This window comes from Lepus europaeus, chromosome 19 (assembly GCF_033115175.1).
Source record: "Lepus europaeus isolate LE1 chromosome 19, mLepTim1.pri, whole genome shotgun sequence".
NCBI lineage: Eukaryota > Metazoa > Chordata > Mammalia > Lagomorpha > Leporidae > Lepus > Lepus europaeus.
In genome coordinates, this window is record NC_084845.1 from 47409018 (window position 1) to 47435138 (window position 26121).

A 26121-nucleotide genomic window follows, 5' to 3' on the forward strand; every position below is an offset into this window, starting at 1 on the left:
TTACTGAGATTCTGTTAAATCTTATTAGTCATTCTTATTCAGGTGCGGAAGTCCAGATCTTAGCTTGAACACAGTCACTGTGATAACAGCTTATCTTCCTGCATAGGTTCTGTTATGGGGAGGCTGTAGATAGTCAGGGATAAAACTTTTCTTTAGCTCTCAAAAATCTACTTGTCCTGAAGCTGTTCCCTAAGAGTCTCAGTTTCTCTGTTTAGAGACACGGGAGATATCTCTGCTTACACCTCACTGTTTGTATTAAAATCTTAAAAAAAAAAAAAAAAGACACCTGGGATATTCCCTTATAAAGTATATACTATACATGATATCTCCCTTCCCCCACTGGGTTGAAATCCTTATTTTGCAAATCTGATTTTTATTGCCCATCATAAGGTGTTTTGATGGCTTGCTCTTGCCCTAAATTTTTTTTTTAACTTTTATTTAGTAGATATAAATTTCCAAAGTACAGTTTATGGATTACAATGGCTTTTTCCCTCCCATAACTTCCCTCCCACCTGCAACCCTCCCATCTCCCGCCCCCTCTCCCGTTCCATTCACATCAAGATTCATTTTCGATTATCTTTATATACAGAAGATCAATTTAGCATATATTAAGTAAAGATTTCATCAGTTTGCCCTAAGATTTTTAAAAAAACATTTAATGTATTGTCTCTTGTGGTCTCTCTCTCTCTCTCTCTCTGTTAATACAGCTAGCCACAGTACTCTGCATTTATCCTTCAAATGCCTCATTTGTAGTTCATTCAGTAGAATTGCAAGCCCATATTATTTTCTAAATTCTTTACAAGAAACTCAGTGGTATAATAATTACACAAGACCCTGAGCAGTCTTGCAGCTCGCATACCAGGACAGTAATTACCAAATTGCCCAAAGAAGTTAGCTTTGTATTGATATACAATAAGGTGTGTGGCCTATGCTGAGTGGGAAAGTGAGTAACACATTGAATGGAGACTTGCTATTCAGGTTCTCTGTGCCACACAAGGAAATTCTGCCATGATGCTTCTTCAACTTCTCTACCAATTAAAAACAGATATACAGAATCTGTTGTGTTTGAATATTGCCTAATAGCTCATGGGAGGAAAAAAAGCAATAAGATGCCATGCTGTAAAAATAAAATATTTGTGGGATTTGATTTTCAGTCCCTGGACTTCTATTTGTTTCTTTTTATTAACTTATATTTGTTTTTCATTTTCTTCAAAAGGCAGAGAGACAGAGAAACAGGCAGCTCTCCCATCTGTTGGTTTACTCTTCAAAGGCCTACAACAGCGGGGGCTAGCCCAGGCCAAAGTCAGGAGCTCAGAACTCCATTAGGATCTTCTGTATGGATGGCAGGGACACAAGAGCATGAGTCATCCCCTGCTGCTTCCCACTGTGTGCCTTAACAAGAAGATGGAGTGGAGGAGCTGAGTCCCAAACTCAAGCACTCAAACTTGGAATGCATCATCTTAACTCTTACCCCACCCCCCATCTGTTGTTGTTTTCAAGAGGTATCTAGTCTCTGTCTCAAGACTTTTGTTCATGTTGCTTGTGTCACTGAAAACATTTATTGCTGAGGGCTAGCGCTGTGACCCAGGTGGGTAAGCTATCGCCTGAAATATTAGCATACCGTATGGGTGACAGTTCCAGCTCCCTGCTGATGGCCTGGAAAAAGCAGAAGATAGCCCAAGTGTTTGGGCCCCTGCACCTCATGTGGGAGACACTGATGAAGCTTTTGACTCCTGGCTTTGGCCTGGTCTAGCCCTGGCCATTGCAGTCATCTGGGGAGTGGACTAGCAGATGGAACAATGCTGTCTCCTTCTCTCTCTCTCTCTCTCTCTCTCTCTCTCTCTCTGTCTCTGTAACTCTGACATTCAAATAAATAAATCTAAAAAAAAAAAAAAATTGGAGGCTTGGCTTTAGGAACTGCTGTTCTAGAAAGGAGAAAAACACTTATTTTTCTAGAATTTATCATCAAATGAGTTCATAAATAAGCTAGGGGTAATTTTTTATTCCAAATTAGGCCACAGATGGGACCAGTTTATTGCTGTATGACTCAACAAGTGAGTTGAGTAAAAAGTTAGAAGCACTGCTTTGTTGGGACTGCAATGCTCAGTGAAATATTCAATCTTCTTTCATGACCAAACACTGGAACCAAAATGTTTTTTCAAAGATGACCAAAATCTATTGGTCTCTACAAAGTTTCCATGCATTTGTGACAGTTTGGAATCCAATAGCTAGGCAAAGCGTTTATAACATCTCAGACTGTTTGAAATAATAAAGGCTGTTTAAAAGTTTATGTATTTATTCATTTGAGAGTCATGGAAAGAGATATAGAGAGGTAGAGGAGAGAGAGAGAGAGAGAGCGAGCGAGCGCACTTCCATTTACTGATTCACTTCCCAAATGCTTGCAACAGGCCAGGCAAAAGCCAGGAGCCAAGCCTGCCATTCAGGTCTTCTATGTGGTTGAGAAGGATCAAGCACTTGAGTCATCATCTTCTGCCCATTCCTCCACGCCCCCCCAGGGGCCCAGACCTGGGCCAAACGCAAGCCAGCTGCCAGGAACCCAATCAAGGTCTCCCACAGGGGTGGGTGAGATCCAACTACAGTGGCCATCACCTGTTGCCTCCCAGACTTGGCATTAGTAAGAAGTTGGAATTAGGATTGGAGCCAGGACTTGACCCTAGGCTCTCCAATATGGGATGCTAATGTCCCAGCCTGCAGTCTTTTCTGATAGGCCAAATGATTGTCTGTAAGAATAATTTTTGCATATGGGTACTGTAATCTATAGTTTACAAACAACATCAGGAGTATGAGAGCCATAAGGAGACACCAGGAGATTGGCTTACCATCCTAGGGAATCAATAATTCAGTCCAAGATATGAGTAGAATATATTTTATATTGATTGGAAAGGAAATCTATTGTTGTGAAGTACAGCACTTTATTAAGTTAAGTGAGAAGTATATAAAACATGCTTGGTTAAAGGATTTCCAGAGGAAAATATATAATCATGCAGTTGTTTGTTTGAAAATATGTTGTAATACATTAGAACAAGAAGATCACACTAAATCAGTAGAATTAGGTAAACATGGCTCATTCAACAACTGTGCATGTCTCAGTCAGCAGGAAATGTAGATATATAATAACAGAAAGACTGTATGGCTTTGATTTTCTTTGCATCACATGAGCAATAAGAGGAACTGGACAGGATTTTGGCAGGAGGTGAGGTTTCATGAATAAAAAAGTTTAAGAATGAGATCTAAGGAAAACTGGGCTGTGAGCTCAGAAATTTGTCAAGCACTTTTTTTTTTTTTAAACTTGGTGTTCTTTATATTGACATAGTCACCAAAAGTTTAGAAAAATCAAATGCCGTGAATGAATTATGTTTCATCTGGATAGGGATTAGGAAGACATTTTGGATTGGTCAGCCGCGGTCCGGATTCTCTCTGTGGTTTTTAAACATTGCTCACATTAATTAACAACTGTGAAAATGGGCCTGTCTTGTGTCTATTGATAGACTCATCACTCTATCTGTGTAATTTATCTGTTAGGAAAAGAGTTGCAGATTGGTGCCTCCTCAAACGGGGCACCAAAATGTTAGGAAGAGAGAATAGAGAGGAGGCAGTGTACGAATTTACAGCCAGACCAAATTTATTCAGGGAAAATAAATTCGTAGAGGTGGGCGACGAACTGTCCGCGTGCTCATTGATGGAGCCCATGGCAGAAGGCCCCGACCTCCAGGGGCCAGGCCTTTTTTATATTTTAAGAGGGCTAGGAAGGTGCATGGCAGCAAGCTGATGTGAATTCCTGGAACTGGGCGGGGCCTTGGGAACCTGAAAAAGAATGGAGGGTGGAATATGGAGGCAGTAGGGTGTGAGACCCAACTGAGATTCAAGGGCAAGGAATACATTCCAATGTTCTTCTATCTTTTGGGCAATGAGATAGAATGGCTGAGGCTTATATCTTTGTTCCATCATTCTCAATATTGTACCATCTATCAATAAGTATCTATCAAAACTGAGGCATTGATTAGTAGTCAAAGAGTATTTAAAGGTTTGTAAAGAAAAGCAAAGTTTACTTACCTTACTTCTTAGCCTCAGTGCATAAGACATTTAACTATTTGTTCATTGAATTCACATCTGCAAACATGCCTTGATTTGGGTTCCTCAAGAAGCAAATCCTGAGACAAGGAGTGAAATGCAAGTAATTTATTTTAAAGGTTTAAGGAAACAAAAAGACATAGATAAGGAAAGGCAACTAATACAAGGTATATTGTTAAGTCAGTCATTGTAATGATTGAGTATAGGTAAAATTGCAAAGTGTATATTGAGAAATATCTCATTTGCTGATGGAAAATGTTGGGATATTTGTATGTCTTCCATTGAGCTGTGGTTGAGGTATGCTCCTGGTCCTTGTTGATGCCTTTGCTCTTCTGACCGGGCTCACCAGTGGGCAGAGCTGTCTTCTACAACAGACCAGGAGGCAGAGATGCAGATGTCAGTTTTCTGGAGGACACAGAAACAGGAGAGTCCAAAGAGATGTAAACAAGGCATTTGTGATGTTTAAATACTTCTATGAGGGAGGGAGAGAGAGAGAGAGAGAGAGAGAGAGAGAGAGAGAGAGAGAGAGAGAGAGAGAGAGAGATTGAGAGAAACTGAGACTCCCATCATCTGGTTCACTCTCCAAATGCCACCAATGACCTGGGCTGGTCTGAACCTAGAGCCAGGACCTGGGAATGCAATCTGGGTCTCCCTCATGCGTGTCCCAGGTCCAATTACTTGAGCTGTCACTGCTGTCTCCAGGGGGATACATTAGCAGGAAGCTGGAATCAGGAGCCAGAGTCAGGATCAACACCTTAATTTTTAGGCCACTCACTCCTCAATATTTTTATAATTGATTTTTCTCTTAAAGTAATGATTGAACTCATACCATAGCCTCCAATTATTTGTTCTTCCAAAATAATACATTATAGGTTTTGTCTCTATGTTGTTTAGCCTTATGCCTTAATACACATCTAACTAGTCTTCTGTGTATAGCATGTTTTTACGTCTCCTTTTACAAGTTAGAGCTGTAAGGATCCTCCTATCCTGTCCCTTCTTTCTCCTCCCTTCCTCTCCCATTCCAGTTCCTTTATTGTGTATTTTTACTTTTATAGCTTAATTTATCTTCCTAAGTAAGCCTTAAACAATTGATTCATAAGTTGAGTCTATTAGTTGAACGCTAATAACTAATACAACCAAATATGTAAAATCCCAATATGAGTACTAGCCATATAGATTGTTTTTGAAAATCTAAAATCTTCTGCTTTAGTCTATCTACCTTAAAGCGTTCATCTTGGGAGTTTTCTTGTTACTTTTTGGAGCTATTATATATTGGGTACCACATGGTCTTTCTCTCTTAGTAACTTAGAAGAGTTACTTCATTTCTTATTCTAAAATTATGCAACTATTTCTACACAAACATCATTTTAATTACTGGTTATACTCTTTAAATGAGAAATTCCTTATTGTTCTCATTGACTCCCATTGTCACTTTGTTCTCCCTTTTGTAGATGACTGCTAGTAAACTATTTTAAACCCTGGATTTTTCCTTCTTACAATTTTTACAATCAGAATATTTTGTTGGCTTTTTCTTTAAACTTTTTTTATAACAAATATTTATTTGTTTGAAAAGCAGAGAGAGAGATCAATGAGATAGATAGATAGATACGGAAAGTACAGATCTTCCAGCTGCTGATTCACTAGCCAAATGGCCCCCAACAGCCAGCACTGGGCCAGGCCAAAACCAGGGTCCAGGAACTCTTTCTAGGTCTTCCACGTGGGTGGCAGGAACTCACTATTTGATCCTTTTTCTCTTGCTTCCCATGTATATTAGCAAGGAGCTACACTGGAAAATGTAGTAGCCAGGATGCAAACCAAAACACTGACATGGCTGAGTGTCCCAAGCTTTAAATTAACCTTTTGTGCCACAATCCCCACCCCTGTCTTCCAGTTCATTAGTTCTTATTTATAAGTGTTAGGATTTCTTTCCTTTTTTTTAAAATTTATTTTATTAATTTGAAAGACAGAATTACAGAGAGAGGTAGAGACACAGCGAGAGGTCTCCCATCTGCTGGTTCACTCCCCAATTGGCCGTAACAGCTGGAGCTGCAAGGATCCGAAGCCAGGAGCCAGGAGCTTCTTCGGGGTCTCCCATGTGGGTGCAGGGGCCCAAGGACTTGGGCCATCTTCTACTGCTTTCCCACGCCATAGCAGAGAGCTGGACTGGAAGAGGAGCAGCCAGGACTAGAATTGGCACCTGTATGAGATGCCTGCACTGCAGGCCAGGGCTTTAACCCGCTATGCCACAGCACCGGCCCCTCTTTCCTGTTTTGTTATTTGCATGTAGTTTTGTTCCTGACTTATGAATGCATTACATTAGAAACTCTAAGAGTCTCTGAAACAGGAAGAAAAAATATTTTAAGACTACAACGCAGAGATTTAATTGTTTACAAATCCTGACTTTGAAAATGTATTTTGGTCATTCTTTAAATGTCTAGCAAGCCCTGGAGGATTTTTCATGTTATGGGGGAGGACTCAGCACAACAGAAAGATATTCTTTTATAGAAGGAATCAAGAAGCCTTCTAATATGCTTTTTTCTTTTTCTTTTTTTAAAAGATTTATTTTATTTGAAAGGCAAAGTTACACAGAGGCAGAGAGAGAAAGAGGCAGAGAGAGAAAGTGAGAGTCTTCCATCCACAGGTTCACTTTCCAAATGGCCACAACGGCCAGAACTGGGCTGATCCAATCCGAAGTCAGGAGCCAGGAGCTTCTTCAGGATCTCCTATGTGGGTGCAGGGGCCCAAGGACCTGGAGCATCTTCTACTGCTTTCCCAGGCCACAGCAGAATGCTGGATTGAAAGTGGAGTAGCCAGGACTCAAACTGGCACCCATAACGGATGCTGGCACTGCAGGCAGTGGCTTTACCTGCTATGTCACAGCGGTGGCCCCCTAATATGCTTTTGAGTTCATTTATCTTGTTCGTTTTTTAATTTTTAGTCTGGGTAATGAAAAACAGTTTCTACCATTATTTTATAGGCTTCAGATAATGTAATTGTTTGTTCTCAGTTTCCTTTTGATCTAGAAGGTTAATATATTTAAAAGAAAATCTTCAGTTTTCTAGCTAAGCAGTATGTATCAGACTGTGCCTTCCTAAAATAGATAGGCACTGATGGATATGACTTCAACTTTTCTTTCTAAGATTTGTTCAATTGATGGTCATGAGTTTTTTTTTCTTTTTTGAAATTCAAATTCTTAATCATATAGTTAAAATAATAATGTTTGCTTCCATCATAAAGATTTTCTTTAAGCATTTAATTTTAAAAGTACATGAGGGGCCAATGCCGTGGCTCACTTGGTTAATCCTCTGCCTGTGGTGCCGGCATCCCATATGGGTGCTGGGTTCTAGTTCCAGCTGCTCCCCTTCCACTCCAGCTCTCTGCTGTGGCCTGGGAACCCAGTGGAGGATGGCCCAAGTGCTTGGGCGCCTGCACCTGCATGGGAGACCAGGAGGAAGCACCTAGCTCCTGGCTTTGGATCGGCATAGCTTTGGCCTTAGCGGCCATTTGGGTGGTGAACCAACAGAAGGAAGACCTTTCTCTCTGTCTCTCTCTCACTGTCTAACTCTGTCAAAAAAAAAAAAAAAGTACATGACATTTTTTGTAATTTTTTTTTTTTTTGAAAAGGAGGGAGAGAGAGAAAGAAGTCACCTACCCGCTGCTTCACTCCCCAAATGTCCACAAGAGTTAAGGCTGGGCCTGGCTGAAGTTGGGAACTGGGAGTTTAATATGGGTCTCCCATGTGGGTAACAAGGACCCAATCACATGAGGCATCACCTGCTTCTTCCCAGGGTGTCCATTAGCAGAAAGCTGGAGTTAGGATCAGAGGTGAGAGTTGAACCCATACATTCTGCAATGAGGTGCAGATTTACCAATCAAGGATGTAACTGTTAGGTCAAGTGTTCATCCCCATAAAACTTGAAATACTATGCATTTAATAATGGATATAAAAGTAAGTAAGACAGGGGCCAGCGCCATGGCCCAGTAGGTTAATCCTCCACCTGCGGCAGCAGCATCCCATATGGGCACCGGTTCTAGTCCGAGCTGTTCCTTTGTTTCCAGCTCTTCGCTGTGGCCTGGGAAATCAGTAGAAGATGGCCCAAGTCCTTGGGCTCCTGCACCCACATGGGAGACCAGGAAGAAGCACCTGGCTCCTGGCTTTGAATCGGCAAAGCTCCGGCCGTTGCGGCCATTTGGGGAGTGAACCAACGGACTGGAGACCTTTCTCTCTCTCTCTCCCTCTCACTCTCTGTAACTCTACCTCCCAAATAAATAAATAAAATCTTTAAAAAAAATAAAATATAACCCTTATGAAAGAGCAAATCATAGCCCATCTTTGAAGACCATGAATAGTATCAAGATATAGACCATAAATGCTTTAGAAAGTGGTATTATTATAAGCAAATATCATTTGTCCAAATTTTATAGTTTTAAAGCCACTCATTATTGAATATCTTACCTAGTATTTTTAGTTTTCCATTGGACAAATTTTCCGTTTCAAATGTAAGTAAGTAAGCGTGGGCTTAAAGAAGTAAAAGAATTTCCCCATAATCAAACACCAAATAAGTTATATGACTGGTACTTGAAAATAATTATTCTGATCATTCCCTGATCCTTGCCTTCAAAAAAGATTTATAAGAGCATACTTTGTTTTAAAGAAAAGTTCTGATTTAAAAATATGTTATAGAATAGACAGGCATGACAGGCTGTAGAGAGCAAATGCTTATCCTAAAGTGAGATGAAATTAGTAACAAACAAAAAAAAAGCAGTTGATTAATGAAGTTCTTTAAAATAATGTCAAATACAGATGGCACATGAATTTCTTCAATGATGACCATGACTATTCTAGTTAGGACAGTAAAATTTGAAACTTGGGCTTTATACTAGGATGTGATGATTTGGAGCATAAGAAAAAGAGTGAGCATAATATTAGCAGAAAGCAGAAAGTCACTATCCCTCCAGTTCTTAAATATGAATTCTATTATTGAAGAGTACATAGAGTCATGTGCATGGATATCAAAATGGGAATAATTTACCAAGGCAGGTGCATTCTCATGCAGATTCAACTCCTGCATTCTCCAAGAGCTGTATCTGAGAAATCATCGTGAGCAAAAGCTCCAGAAAATAAGAATTACAGTAATCCAGGCTTGAAAAATCAAAAGCATTTACCTGCATAGCAAAAGCTTTTGTGCTGATCTGTACTCACAGCCTGGTTAGGTTTATTCCAGCATAGAAAATATAAAGCAATAATAGTTTCAGCTAGTACAAATAATCATGGTAAAGATTAAAAATCTGGTGTTTACTTAAAGGTGGGATCATTAATATTTTGCTGTTTGCACTGAAAATGAACCATTAAAAAAAGCCCACAATGGTTTAAATTATTGGATTCTAAGTGCTAGTGGGGGATAAATTCTTGATTTCACAGTTTAATGGTAGTGACCCCTCGAAAAACTGACACATGAAAGAGTGGTTTGAGACAGGTGGACTTCTAGTTATTAGAATGTTAACTTATTCGTTTTTTTTTTTTTTTAAATTTGTTCATTTATTAGATAGAGTTATGGAGAGGGAGAAGCACGGAGACAGATACTTCATCTACTGGTTTACTCTCCAGATGGCAGCAATGGCCAAGGCTGGGCCAGGCTGAAGCTAGGAGCTAGGAGCCTCGTTTGGGTCTCCCACATGGGTACAGAGATCCACACACTTCAGTTATTCCTTTCTGCTTTATCCAAGCTATTAGCAGGGACCTGGATGGAAAGTGGAGCAGGCAGGACTCAAACTGGTGCCCAAAGGGACGTTGGTTTTGCAGGCAGCAGCTTTACCCACTACGACCACAATGCTGGCCCCTAGTGTGTTAACTTATTTCTATACTATATAGCTCAAGCAAAAGAAATAAGTGTTTGGAGTTGTATTCAGTAATCTACAGTGGTATGGTGTGATTTCTCCTTCTTATAATCATTTTGAATGACAGGATGATGACAATCAAGTAACATGCATTGTAGAACAAAGAGAACATGAATTGGATTTCAAAGAATCTGAATGCTAAAGTCAGCTCTGTTTTTTGTTTAGGTAATTATTTTAGTCTGGTCATATCTGTTTCCGAATTTATAGGTTGATGGGGTTGTCCTCCAAGTCCTTTTAAAGCTATCAAATACTATAACTACCTCTATACATCTTAATATCAATATAATTTATTGTTGATTCTTCCAGTAGGGCCCACAATAAATAACTTGAAGTGCCCATGAGTTTTTATACCCACATCTCACATTTACTCTGTACTTCAGCATGTTATTGCCTTTGGCCAATGGGATATCAACAAACATGATGCAAGCCAAGGCCTGAAAGATATTGTAGGCATTTCCATCTTGCCTTTATGGAACACTGACCTGGAGCTACTGCATATAAAATCCAGTTCAGCCCACTGGAGACATACATGGCAGAGGAACAAGGCACCCAAGCTAACAATCAGAATCAGCTGCCAGACAAGTAACTAGGCCATACTGAACCTTCAAGCCATGTGACTAAAGGTAAATGAGCAACCTGAGGAGGCACCAAGCAAACAGAATAATTAATCACTGTTATTTGTGACACTAACTTTTAGGGTAGGCTTTTACAGGCTAGTAGATAACTGGCACACCACTCAAAAGGGCTTCACATAAATAAAACACCAAGTTACTTTTAAAATTTGATAATAGGCCGGCGCCGCAGCTCACTAAGCTAATCCTCTGCCTGCGGCGCCGGCACCCTCGGTTCTAGTGCTGTTCGGGGTGCCAGATTCTGTCCTGGTCGCTTCTCTTCCTGTCCAGCTCTGTGCTGTGGCCCGGGAATGCAGTGGAGGATGGCCCAAGTGCTTGGGCCCTGCACCCTCATGGGAGACCAGGAGAAGCACCTGGCTCCTGGCTTCAGATCAGTGTGATGCGCCAGCTGCAGCATGCTGGCCTCAGCAGCAATTGCGGGGGGGGGGGCGGGGGGAGGGGTTGAACCAACAGAAAAGGAAGACCTTTCTCTCTGTCTCTCTCTCTCACTGTCCACTCTGCCTGTCAAAAAAAAATAAAATAAAATTTGATAATATAATAATTTTAACTTGAGTATTAGGATATGAATATTAGCAGAAGAAAGATCTTGTCTGTCTTATCCATTATTATGTCTCTAGCATTTATTAAACTTCCAACACTGTATTTTGTCATTTCTGCATAACGAATAACCTCCACATGTGGTAGATAATGCAACTCAAGCAATTATGATCTCAAAGTTGTTTTGGCTAGGAAATCTGGCATAACTTATCCGCACTGTTGTTGTCAGAGTCTATCAAGTATGCAATCAATGCATCAGGGAGTGTTGTGGATTTGTCTGAAAGCTGAACTGGGGAAAGATCCAAATCCAAACTCATTCACATGATCATTGGCAGGATTCAAGTCCTTGCAGGCTGCTGGCCATGTAGCCAATGGTCCCTTGCCATGTGGGTCTCTCTAATATGGCAACATGTTTCATCACAGACAGAAAGAGAGGCTTCCAACAAAGTGGAAGTCTCAGTATTTTGATATCTACTAATGGAGAATGCATCTCATCAATATTGCTCCTTTCTACTTATTAATCTCTATGTATAGCTCATACTCAAGGATGGAGAATAGGACAGGGACATAAATACCAAGGGACAGTGATAACAGGGGGTTAACCTTGATATCATCCCATTGTACAACCATTGTAAATACTGAATATATATTTGAACAGATACGTGTATGAATAAATGATAAACAAACATGTATTGATCAGTTTTGAACAGATACGTGTATGAATAAATGATAAACAAACATGTATTGATCAGAAAATATTTGTTAAGTGTTGTGCCACATGCTTAGGATACTTAGGTATTGATGACACAAACTCTACTTTCTTGAGCACCTAATAAAACAAGGGATACTGAGGTATAAAGATGAAAGACATAGAAGTTGCCACTGTGGCCCGCGGGGTTAAGCCTCAGTTTACAACACCAGTGATCCTATTTCAGAGTGCCAATTAGAGTCCAGGCTGTATTGCCTCCAGTCTAGCATTCCTATTCATGTGACTGGGAAAAGCAGTGGATGATGGCTTGGGACCCCTTTCAAAGATGTGGGGGACCAGGATGGAGTTTCTAGATCCAGGATTTGGCCTGGCCCAGACCTTGTTACTGTGGTTATTGGAAGAGTGAACCAGAGGATGGAAGATCTCTATCTCTCTCTGTGTCTTTCTGTCACTCTGCCATTCAGATAAATAAACCTTTTTTCAAAAAAAAAATAAATAAAGATTCAACATATATAAATAAGTAGTGTTAACTTGCAGTTGTGGAGTTGCTGAGGTCCAGATGGAATACAAATGGAACAAGGTTAATTTTGTTGTGTTAGGGTGGAATTCCCCGAGTCTGGTGATGCAGTTACGGTTTTAAGGATAATTTGGGGGCTGGAGCTGTGGTGCATTGGGTAAAGCTGCCACTTGTGGCTCTGGCATCCCATACAGGCTCCGATGCTTGTCCTGGCTGCTTCACTTCCAATCCTGCTCTCTGCTCATGTACTTGGGAAGGCAATGGAGGATGGCCCAAGCACTTGGGCCCCTGCACCCACGTGGAAGACCCAGCTCTGTCCATTGTGGCTATTTGGGGGAGTGACCAGGGGATGGAAGATCTTCTCTCTGTCTTTTACCCTCTCTTTCTGCCTTTCAAATACATAAATAAATCTTAAAAAAAAAAAGAGAGAGAGATACTTTGTGGCTATTTCTGGATTTATAAACACGAAGCAAAGAACATTTAACATGTAGAATAACATATTCTACATTGTGTGTGTCTCAGTTGCATATGTGTGTTACTGAAGCAGCGAAGGGCAGATAGATATGTAGATTCATTGGAATTTTCTCAAACAAAATATGTGGCCTTATAAAGTTTGTTGATGAGCCATCTGTCCCAGAGCTGTTAGGCAACCCAGAGAAGGTTGTTAAGGGAACGAACACAGAGCAGTAGATGAGAAGATAGGACACAGATGTGACAACAATCCCAGGTGTAATTGATCTCACAGTGGCCTCCATCTTCAACATTGTTCAGGTTAATTACACATTGGAGAAAATTGAGTAAGTTACTAGTTTGGAGCAAAACTGTTCTAAAACCAATACTTTCAGATGGGAAAGAGGAAGTCCTTTGACACCAGGGCATTTCTGAAGATGTGCTGTAAAGGAGAATTTAATGATCTGTAAACTTTCACATCTGTTGACAGTTACTCTGCTGTTATCACAGAGAGCAAAATGAGAAGAAAATGTGATTTTTTTTTTAAGATTTATTTTATTTGAAAGGCAGAGTTACAGAGAAGGGTAGAGACAGAGAGAAAGAGAGGTCTTCCATCTACTGGTTCACTACCCAAGAAGCCCAAATGGCAGGAGCTGAGCCGATCCAAAGCCAGGAGCCAGGAGCTTCTTCCAGGACTCGCATATGAGTACAGGTGCCCAAGGACTTGGGCCATCCACCTCTGCTTCCTCAGGCACATTAGCAGGGAGCTGGATCAGAAGTGGAGCAAGGGTCAGCACTGTGGCTCAGTGGGTTAACGCCCTGGCCTGGAGTGCCGGCATCCTCTTCATCTATTGGGAGACCTGGAAGAAGCTTCTAGCTCCTGGCTCCTGGCTTTGGATTGGTGTAGCTCCAGCCGTTGTGGCCAGTTGGAGAGTGAACCATCAGATGGAAGACCTCTCTCTCTCTCTCTCTGTCTGCCTCTCCTCTCTCTGTGTAACTCTTTCAAATAAATAAATAAAAATCTTTAAAAAAAACTGGAGCAGATGGGACTCGAACCAGTGGCCATATGGGATGCCAATGCTGGAGGGCAGTGCTTTAACCTGCTATGCCACAGCACTGGCCCTGAAAATCTGATTTTTTTAAAAAAAATATTTATTTTACTTGAAAATCACAGTTAGAGAAAGGAGAGGCAGAGAGAGGGAGAGGGAGAGGGAGAGGGAGGGAGGGAGGGAGAGAGAGAGAGAGAGAGAGAGAGAGAGAGAGAGAGAGAGAGGGGTCTTCCATTTGCTGGTTCACTTCCCAGATGGCCACAATGGCCAGAGCTGTGCCAATCCGAAGCCAGGAGCCAGGAGCTTCTTCCAGGTCTCCCACATGGGTGGAAGGGCCCAAGTACTTGGGCCATCCTCCACTGCTTTCTCAGGCCACAGCAGAGAATTGGATTAGAAGCGGAGCAGCCAGGTCTTGAACCGGCGCCCATATGGGATGCCGGCACCAAAGGTGGCAGCTTTATCTGCTACGCCACATTGCGGGGCCCTTGAAATTGTAGTTTTTAAAGTGAGTGTACTGAAGGATTTATTAGCATTATGAAAAGATGTAAAATGCATAAAACCATGCAAGTATCATATTGGAAGGACTCTCCTACTGTCTTTTCCATTGGATAGGTAGGATTGATAAAAGTGGATTTAGAAATGCTCAAAAGCATGATTCTAATTCATAGCCAAATTAAATCCTGCCTCCTTTACTTAGTAGCCCTTCAATAAGTCCCTTCATAACTATAAGCCTAAGAATCCCCACCTATAAAACTGAGATGTAACTAATTACTAATTTGTGTTGAAAAGTCAATGAGAATTCATTTACAAAAATGTCCTAGTAGGAACTAGAGGCTTTTTGTTTTTCTTTTTGATTGTATACCCCAAGGTTTGGGAGCATACATCACAGAATTCCTCCTCTCTTGGTCTCTGCTACCCCTCATTTTAATAGACATTGTAACTAGACATTGTTGCCATGGAGCCAAAAATTCAGGGATCCAAGCTACCTTTCAAAAGCTGCTATCTCTAACTCAAGTTATAAAGATGGTTGTCTCCTAATATCTTCAACTTTAATTGAGTCATATCATTGCGGGCATGAGACATGGGAGATAATCCAATTCAAAGAGATTTCTTGAGCAACCAAATATCAGGAGCCAATATTGCAATTTTCCAAAGCCAGTGCACAAACAGGCTGGTTCATATTAATTGCAATTTAGAAAACTGACTAAGTTACTAATCTGGAGCAAAACTCTAAAACCAATAATTTCAGATGGGAGAGAGGAGGTATTTAGACACCAAATGCTTCAATATTACAGTGGCATTGCTCCTGGTGCTTGTGAGGGAAAGTAATCCATTCCTTCTCTGACTCCCTGAATTTTCTTGCAGGCCACCCCAAACAGCATACATTCCTGCTCAGAGCAGAATGCAGCATGAACAGATTAAAGGGGCCTTTATTCAGGATTTGGAGTGCAAGGGATGAAGTTTGGCACATTAGATCCGTTTGAAATTTTTTGAAGTGAACCTGATATGACAGATGGAATGCGATTTCTGAATACAAAGGTCAGAGATAAGTGATAAGACATTACTGTTAGTGAATATGCATTATGTCTGTAGTTCAATATGAATTCATGAGGTGCACTAGTGGGAATTACACCAGTGAGGGAGAAGTCATTGTTTTCTAATGTCTCCAAATAATTGTCCAGTTCAAACTCAACATTGTTTTGAGGCAGAAAAGAGGAATAAATACTTAAATAAAAACCAAAAATGTATACTAATGGAAGAGGCTTTCTGGTAAATTCTTCTCTAGGCAGAAACTGCTGTGAAAGGATAGAAGGCTGTCACCTTGGGTTCCCTTTCTCTTGCATATGGATGCTTTTTACATACCCTGCTCTCTCCCTTGGTAACATAAACACCACCCCCACACACTCATAGTGATCTCTCATCCAGATTTCTTATCTCAGATTCCTTTAACCACTACATATATTATGGCTTCAAGGTGTCTTCTCATTTTGTTCCTGGACATGATCTTCACTTGAAAAAAAAAAAAAAAAGACATGAGATCTCTTGACTCAATTACTTGTAGACAAAGTGGTCTTTAACTTTTCTGATCCTCAGCTCTACATGAAAAATAAAACATATAGAAAATGTCCACCTTAGATCTGAAACTGTTGGAGGGAGTTACATTGGAGGTGTCTAGATTTTGCCAGAATGTAATAATTGCTGATTATTATTGCTGTTGTTGATGTATTTGTGATAAGATAGTTTCATTTCTTTTACTATAACTGCTTCTTTTTTCAAACTGCACATTTCTTGGTTTTCTTTATGCATGTTTTATTCAATACATAATACAGAGTCTTAACATATGGTATGGTCAAAGTTTTCAGCAACTTGGATGACAGTTAGAAAATAAAGTGTAAATATATTGGCAACATAGGGAAAAATGATCCCAGAAAACTTAATTTTAGATGGAAAAATTTAGCCTTTTCCAAGAAAATTATTGGGAGAGCAATTAAGAAGGATAACTCAGTTCTCACCAGAAACCTATCATTTAATTTTAATGCAGATAGCAACAAGCTAAACTGAACTTCATGGGTTTAGAGACCAAATCAAATTAGTATGTGTTAGCATTCTCAGCTGTTGCATAGAACCAAAGTTTGAGTACACCTGAATCACAGTCATGTCCGTTTTCAGATTCATTGAGCCTTTATGCAGATTTCTCTTTTCTTTGCAAGGTAATACTTGGCTGGAGTGACTGCAGAACATGACACATGTTACCTGTAGGGCAGCTGAGGAAGGCAGAAAAGGAAGGTGTTAGAGTTCACAGGAACTGAAAAGTCCCCAAGGGCTGCTTGGGCAGAGGCAGAAAAAAAACCACACATAAGCAACTCTCCAAGCCAACAATGTGCTAGTTCTTTTTATTGATAATTATCTCTTACATATCTGAAAAGGCTTGGGCTCCTGAAGGTGTAAAAAAATGCCCCCGAGGTATAGCTTGCAAAAATTAACACTCCACTGCACATCCTAATTAGGATTTAATTAGGGAATTTAAAAAAATGCCAAGCACATGTTTTTAGCAAGTGCATAATCACTGACTTATTGCTTGTAGGTTTTCTACATATTTTTCATTGTAAATATCCAATTATAATTGTCATTTAGGTCAGACTTTAGGAATTCAAAGTCTTATTCAAAATAATGAGAATTTGTTTCCTTAAGCATAATGTCTTCTAGTAGAGTTTTCACATCTTTTAATTTACAATGTAATCTACACAGTTCCTTCTCCTAGTGTTGAGTCTGGGTGGCGTTTTCCTCGTGAAGTGATGTATTGCTTTTCAACAAAACTCCCACATCTTGTATTTACAACCAGTGAGTCAAGAGAAAAATAAGTGACAACCACATCTGTGTTCTTATTCCTGAAAGATTTGTAACAAACCATGACTATAAAATGCAGTTTCCTTTTTCATAGTGAGCACTGTGTGTCTGCAACTCTGACCACACTTTTGGAATGATTCCTAGCAGACCTGTTTTGACCTGCCCCTGATAATATCCAAATTAAAGTCACAGTTGGAAAAGAAAATGGTATGTGCCAGGTGAGTAACGCTGACAGTATGGACACTGTTCCTAGTTTGGTTTGTGACCACTCCCACCAGCTTTTAAAACCACAGTCAATGGGGGATGATGTCTGATGTCGATTTCTTAATCACACCGCCATTGTGGAAATAATAGGTTGCTTCGGTAATAAGCATTACTCCTTTTTCTGATAATATTTCTATGCTTTTTTCAGCTACTTCTAATGACCATTGAACTGTTTGGTCTAATGAGTGAGAAGACTCCGACATCTTTATTCAAAAGTCACTAATGATAATTGCCACCTCTCACCTCATTCTCCCAGGCCCAGAAAGTATACTCACTGAATCCCATTATCCTCACTGCAGGCCCACATTCCAATCTTACTAGACTCAAATAATTAGGCCTCATTTATATCTAAGCCAATGATGGCTGCAGTAATTTTTCTCAAATTCGTGTTTTCAGTTCTGTCTGAATATCTCTCAACTCTAGAAATTTTCTAAACCTTTTATTGAAAAAGTCATAAATATCATTAGTGGCAGCTCTAATAGCAGTAAATCAGTACAAATTTCATAACTACATTCATTTATCCAGTAAGAGCAAGGGATCTGGAAGGCAATGAACCAAGATTGACATCTTTGTTCCAATTCTTTACAGCTATTGTAATCCCAGGAAAGGTAGCCTACCTGAAACTCAGCGTTAATTTTCTACACAGGGAGCAAGAAGGATGCTTACCTGGGGCTGGTGTTGTGATGCAGTGGGTTAAGCTGCTACTTGAGATGCTGGCTCCCATATCCAGGTGCTGGTTCATGTCCCTGCCTACTCCACTTCCAGTGCAGCTCCTTGCCAATGCACAAGGCAGCAGATGATAATACAAGTGATTGATCCCCTGCCACCCACGTGGGAGAACAGAATGGAGGTTCGGGCTTCCAACTGGCCCAGCCCAGACTGTTGTGACCATTTGGAGAGTGAACCAGCAAGTGCAAGCTCTTTCTCTCTCTCTCCTGGTGTGTGTGTGTGTGTGAGAGAGAGAGAGAGAGAGAGAAAGAGAGAGAGAGAGAGAAACAGAGAATCTTGCATCTACTGTTTGACTTCCCAGATGGCCGCAAGGGTCAGGGCTGAGCCAGGCTGAAGCCAGGAGCCAGGAGCTTTATCCAGGTCTCCCATATAGGTTGCAGGACCCCAAACGCCTGGGTCATCCTCTGCTGCTTTTTCTAGACCATTGTCAGGGAGCTGGATTGGAAATAGAGCAGCCGGGACACAAATTGGCGCTTACATAGAATGCTGGCCTCTCAGGCAGCAGCTTAACCTGCTATGCCACTATACCGGCTCCTATTTATTCTGTACTTATCTTCAGAAACAGTCACATGAAGGAAATACTATTTATACTTAATAGCTAAGTACACTAAAAATGGTAGCTTAAAGAGATGAAATGGGTAATAAATGGTAGAAATTGTGTGGTGTATTCCAAGATCTAAAGACACATGCACTGTTTGACCTTTTGAAGAATTTGTGAAGAACAACCTAGTGAAGGCAGATGCTTAGGGATTGACTCCAAAAATATAGAGAGAAGCAACCATGCATGTGCAACATAAAATTTGCAGGTGTTAGAAAACATCAGAAGCCAGAATGTTTCTTTACATAAATTTAAAGCTAAACATACAGCAAATTTAAACTAGCATACAAAAGTAGTCAATTCATTTTTACTACATTTGATAATGACCAGATTCAAATTTAAATGTATGACTATTTTTTACTTATATGTAATAGAAAAGGGAAAAGGAAATATTTAAAAACATACTGATGTGACAAGGGACTGGATTATATTAGATGTTATCATGAAAAAACTCTTAAAAGGAGACAAGTTAGTTGAATTTTAATAATGGACATTTAGTTCAAATGGAGACAGATTTATTCCCAGCATTCCATTATTAGAAGCACAGACACATTTTTAAACCACATTAACCATTCAGACCATCTTAGACCATCTTATTGTAACTGAATTCTCTTCTATTGAAAATGCTGAGACACGGTTAGGAGACAATGATATGATTGCCACCTGCGATACAGGAGTAAATGAACAGTAATGTTAATTTTCCCTTTAGAGTTACAGATAATTGCAAGATAGTCACAGTCTTTTACCTTTCCCCTACATGTTAAATATGGGGCGGCCTTGTGATACAGTAGTCATGTGAGGATTCCTAGCTGAAACCTTAGGAGACCTCACAGCTTCCATTTCTACTGCTCTTGGACCCCTCTGACTTTCCCAGAACAAATAAATACTAGATGATAGGAGACAACCTTGGGGGAGGACCCAGTGATGCCAGCCATAGAGGTACATCAAAACCCACTTGGGTTGCAAAAATGAAGCCAGGATCAGCAAAACCTGGCCCATCGTGTAAGAACTTTCCAGCTGGTCTTGGCTTAAATTGTTCACCCTCAAAATTGTGAGCTAAACAGTTGGCGGCTCTTTTCACTTAATAAGTTTTGTGGTGGTTTGTTACGGAGAAATTGTTACCTCTGAAAAATGTATTCAAAATTTTGAGAATTACTTCCAAAATACATTTTAATATTTTGAAAAATTTAAGCAATTCTTCACACTCTTCCTAGGGGGATTTTGTAGGTTTCTTTAAATTTTGAATAGATTATGCACTTGTACGTTTCAAAATCTGAAAGGTACAAAAGGGCATAGAATAAAATTCTCCTTCAACTCTCTATTATTTTATCAGATTCTACAGGTACTTTCAGGGACACTTTAACCATGATACTCATATCTTGTTCCCATCTTCTCATTAAAAAATATATTTATTTTATTTATTTGAAAGGAAGAGAGACACAGAGGAGATGAGAGAGAGAGAGAGAGAGAGAGAGAGAGAGAGAGAAAGAGAGTCTTCTATTTGCTGGTTCACTCTCCAGATGGCCACAACAGCTGGGGCTAGGCTGGGCTGAAGCCGGGAGTGGGTCAAAGTTCGTGAAGTATGTAAGTTATCATCCCAGGAGCAGTAGCAGAGAACTGAATCAGAGTTAGAGCTCTGATATGGGATGCCAGCATTGCAAATAGCAGCTTCAGCCACTGTGCCATTATGCCAAGTCTCCAACTCCCCACCCTCCACTGCTTCCCTGACCCAATCTTCTGTGAATATCCAATGCCATTTTCAAGCCATAGCTTAATTACTGCTTTTTTTTTAATATGAGGTTTATCTTGAACTCTCTACTTAATTTACATTCTAGCCCCTAAAGTACTCTTAATTCTTCTAAATGGTTTTAATTTTTCATAGCACAATATCACTTTCTAATTTTCTCTGTATATTACTTAAGGTTTGCCTCTATCTTTGTTAAGTTCCATGATGAAAGTGTTAATTTGATGCTTTGTGGGAATCGATTTCAATAACCTAGTATTTTGCCTACACGTAGTAGGTACTCAATCAATACTTGTTATGTTGATGACCATATTCTGGAAATTAGAAAAATCTGAGGAAGACTTCATAAAGAAAACAAAGAACTATTCCTTGATGTCAGATTAAGGATAAATGTGTTATGTTGGTTCACTTTTTCTACTAACAGTTACTGAATGCTTGGTTATGTATTTTCGTCATTGAGTACAGTCTTGAGACCAACACAAAATCAAGATTCAGAGCACCCCTGTGATGTCACTTGTCATTGTATTCCTGGGTCAAGAGATCCACATATTTCTTCTACACTTCAGGTTGATTTTTTTTTCTTTCTTTTTTTTTTTTAATTAAACTTTTATTTAATGAATATAAATTTCCAAAGTATAGCTTATGGGTTACAATGGCTTCCCCCCTCCCATAACTTCCCTCCCGCCCGCTACCCTCCCCTTTCCCGCTCCCTTTCCCCTTCCATTCATGTAAAGATTCATTTTCAATTCTCTTTGTATACAGAAGATCAGTTTAGTATATATTAGGTAAAGATTTCAACTTTTTGCCCATATAGCAACATCAAGTGAAAAAACTACCATTGGATTACTAATTATAGCATTAAATAGCAATGTACAGCACATTAAAGACAGAGATCCTACAGAATTTTTTTTTTCAAATTAATTAATTTTCTATGCCATTTCCATTTTAACACCAGGTTTTTTTTTTTTTCATTTCCAATTCTCTTTATATACAGAAGATCACTTCAGTATATAATTAGCAAAGACCTCATCAGTCTGCGCCCACACAGAAACGCAAAGCATAAAAATACCGTTTCAGTACCAGTCATAGCATCACTTGGCTTTAGACGACACATTAGGGACAGATCCCACATGGGGTGTAAGTACACAGTGACTCCTGTTGCTGATTTAACAATTTGACAGTCCTGTTCATGGCGTCAGTAATCTCCCTGGGCTCTAGTCATGAGTTGCCAGGGCTATGGAAGCCTTTAGAGTTCGCTGACTTTGATCTTATTCCGATAGGGTCATAGTCAAAGTGGAGGTTCTCTCCTCCCTTCGGAGAAGGGTACCTCCTTCTTTGATGGCCCCGTTCTTTCCACTGGGATCTCACTCACAGAGATCATTCATTTAGGTCTTTTTTTTTTTTTTTCCATGATATCTTTGGCTTTCCATGCCTGCTATACTCTCATGGGCTCTTCAGCCAGATCTGAATGCCTTGAGGGCTGATTCTGAGGCCAGAGTGTTGTTTAGGACATCTGCCATCCTATGAGTCTGCTGTGTATCCCACTTCCCATGTTGGATCTTTCTCTCCCTTTTTGATTCTATCAGTTAGTATTAGCAGACACTTGTCTTGTTTGTGTGATCCCTTTGACTCTTAGACCTATCAGAGCCATCAATTGTGAGCTGAAATTGATCACTTGGACTAGTGCGATGGCATTGGTACATGCCATCTTGATGGAATTGTGTTGGAATCCCCTGGCACGTTTCTAACTCCACCATTTGCGGCCAGTCCGATTGAGCATGTTCCAAATTGTTCATCTCCTCCCTCTCTTTTTCCACTCTTAGATTTAACAGGGATCACTTTTCAGTTAAAATTTAAACACCTAAGAATAATTGTGTGTTAATTACTGAGTTCAACCAATAGTACTAGAACAACAACAATAACAACAAATACTAAAATGGATAAAGTATTACATTGTACATCTAAAGTCAGGACAGGAGCTGATCAGTTCATTGTTGCTTATAGTGTCCATTTCACTTAACAGGTTTCCCCTTTGGCACTCAGTTGTCACCGATCAGGGAAAACAAATGATATTTTTCTCTTTGGGTCTGGCTTAATTCACTCAGCATGATGTTTTCCAGATTGCTCCATCTTGTTGCAAATGACTGGGTTTCGTTGTTTCTTACTGCTGTATAGTATTCTATGGAGTACATGTCCCATAATTTCTTTATCCAGTCTACTGTTGATGGGCATTTGGGTTGGTTCCAGGTCTTAGCTATTGTGAATTGAGCTGCAATAAACATTAATGTGCAGATGGCTTTTTTATTAGCCAAATTAATTTCCTTTGGGTAAATTCCAAGGAGTGGGATGGCTGGGTTGTATGGTAGGGTTATGTTCAGGTTTCTGAGGAATCTCCAGACAGACTTCCATAGTGGCTTAACCAGTTTGCATTCCCACCAACAGTGGGTTAGTGTCCCTTTTTCCCCACATCCTCTCCAGCATCTGTTGTTGGTAGATTTCTGAATGTGAGCCATTCTCACCGGGGTGAGATGGAACCTCATTGTGGTTTTGATTTGCATTTCTCTGATTGCTAGTGATCTTGAACATTTTTTCATGTGTCTGTTGGCCATTTGTATTTCCTCTTTCGAAAAATGTCTATTGAGGTCTTTGGCCCATCTCTTTAGTGGGTTGTTTGTTTTGTTGTTGTGGATTTTCTTGATTTCTTTGTAGATTCTGGTTATCAATCCTTTATCGGTAGTATAGTTTGCGAATATTTTTTCCCATTCTGTTGGTTGCCTCTTCACTTTCCTGACTGTTTCTTTTGAAGTACAGAAACTTCTCAATTTGATGCAATCCCAAATGTTAATTTTGGTTTTGACTGCCTGTGCTGTTGGAGTATTTTCCAGGAAGTCTTTGCCTGTGCCTATATCTTGCAGGGTTTCTCCAATGCTCTCTAATAATTTGATGGTTTCGGGTCGTAGATTTAAGTCTTTAATCCATGTTGAGTGGATTTTTGTGTAAGGTGATAGGTATGGGTCTTGCTTCAAGCTTCTGCACGTGGAAATCCAATTTTCCCAGCACCATTTATTGAATAGACTGTCCTTATTCCAGGGATTAGATTTGGATCTTTGGTCAAATATAAGTTGGCTGTAGATGTTTGGATTGATTTCTGGTGTTTCTATTCTGTTCCATTGGTCTATCCATCTGTTTCTGTACCAGTACCATGCTGTTTTGATAACAACTGCCCTGTAGTATGTCCTAAAATCAGGTATTGTGATTCCTCCGGCTTTGTTTTTGTTGTACAGGATTGCTTTGGCTATTCGAGGTCTTCTGTGTCTCCATATGAATTTCAGCATCGTTTTTTCTAGATCTGAGAAGAAGGTCTTCGGGATCTTAATGGGTATTGCATTGAATGTATAAATTGCTTTTGGGAGAATAGACATTTTGATGATATTGATTCTTCCAATCCATGAGCATGGAAGATTTCTCCATTTTTTGGTGTCCTCTTCTATTTCTTTCTGTAAGGTTTTGTAGTTTTCATCGTAGAGATATTTAACGTCTTTGGTTAAGTTTATTCCAAGGTATTTGATTGTTTTTGTAGCTATTGTGAATGGGATTGATTTTAGAAGTTCTTCCTCAGCCGAAGCATTGCCTGTGTATACAAAGGCTGTTGATTTTTGTGCATTGATTTTATATCCTGCTACTTTGCCAAACTCTTCGATGAGTTCCAGTAGTCTCTTAGTAGAGTTCTTTGGGTCCCCTAAATAAAGAATCATATCATCTGCAAAGAGGGATAGTTTGAGTTCGTCCTTCCCGATTTGTATCCCTTTAATTTCTTTTTCTTGCCTAATAGCTCTGGCTAAAACTTCCAGAACTATATTGAATAGCAGTGGTGAGAGAGGGCATCCCTGTCTGGTACCAGATTTCAGTGGAAATGCTTCCAACTTTTCCCCATTCAATAGGATGTTGGCCGTGGGTTTTTCATATATTGCTTTGATTGTATTAAGGAATGTTCCTTCCATACCCAGTTTGCTTAGAGTTTTCATCATGAAAGGGTGTTGTATTTTATCAAATGCTTTCTCTGCATCTATTGAGAGAATCATATGGTTTTTCTTCTGCAGTCTGTTAATGTAGTGTATTACGTTGATTGTTTTGCGAATGTTGAACCATCCCTGCATACCGGGGATGAATCCCACTTGGTCTGGGTGGATGATCTTTCTGATGTGTTGTTGCATTCTATTGGCCAGAATTTTATTGAGGATTTTTGCATCTATGTTCATCAGGGATATTGGTCTGTAATTCTCTTTCAATGTTGCGTCTCTTTCTGGCTTAGGAATTAAGGTGATGGTGGCTTCATAGAAAGAATTTGGGAGGATTCCCTCTTTTTCGATTGCTCTGAATAGTTTGAGAAGAATTGGAGTTAGTTCTTCTCTAAATGTCTGGTAGAACTCAGCAGTGAATCCATCTGGCCCTGGGCTTTTCTTTGTTGGGAGGGCCTTTATTACTGTTTCAATTTCTGTGTCAGTTATTGGTCTGTTTAGGTTTTCTATGTCTTCCTGGCTCAATTTAGGGAGGTTGTATGTGTCCAAGAATCTGTCCATTTCTGATAGATTTCCCTGTTTGCTGGCATACAAGTCCTTGTAGTAATTTCTGATGATTGTTTTTATTTCTGTGGCGTCTGTTGTTATGTTTCCCATTTCATCTCTGATCCTATTGATTTGGGTCTTTTCTCTTCTTTTTTTTAGTTAGTTGGGCCAATGGGGTGTCAATTTTGTTTATTTTTTCAAAAAACCAGCTCCTCGTTTGGCTGATTTTTTGTAATGTTTTTTTGGATTCAATCCTGTTGATTTCTTCTCTGATTTTAATTATTTCTCTTCTCCTACTGGGTTTGGGTTTGGCTTGCTGCAGATTTTCTAGATCCTTGAGATGACTTGAAAGCTCATCTATTTGGTGCTTTTCCAATTTCTTGATGTAGGCACCTATTGATATAAACTTTCCTCTTAACACTGCTTTTGTTGTATCCCATAGGTTTTGGTATGTTGTGCTGTTATCCTCATTTACTTCCAGAAAATTTTTGATTTCTCTTTTAATTTCTTCTATGACCCATTGTTCATTCAGGAGCATGTTGTTCAATCTCCATGTGTTTGCACGTGCTCTAGGGATTCCTGAGTTGCCAATTTCCAATTTCATTCCTTTGTGGTCTGAGAAGCTGCATGGTATGATTCTAATTCTTTTGAATTTGCTGAGACTTGCTTTATGGCCTAGTATGTGGTCAATCCTAGAGAGGGTTCCATGTACTGCTGAGAAGAATGTAAAGTCCTTAGATGTAGGATGAAATGTTCTGTAGATATCTGTTAGATCCATTTGGGCTATAGTGTCATTTAAATCTACTGTCTCCTTGTTGATCTTCTGTCCTGTTGATCTGTCTATCTCTGAGAGTGGAGTATTGAAGTCCCCCAGTACTATTGTATTGGGGTCTAAGTCTCCCTTTAAGTCCCTTAACAAGTCTTTTAAATAAGCTGGTGCCCTATGATTAGGTGCATATATGTTGATAATCGTTATATCTTCCTGTTGA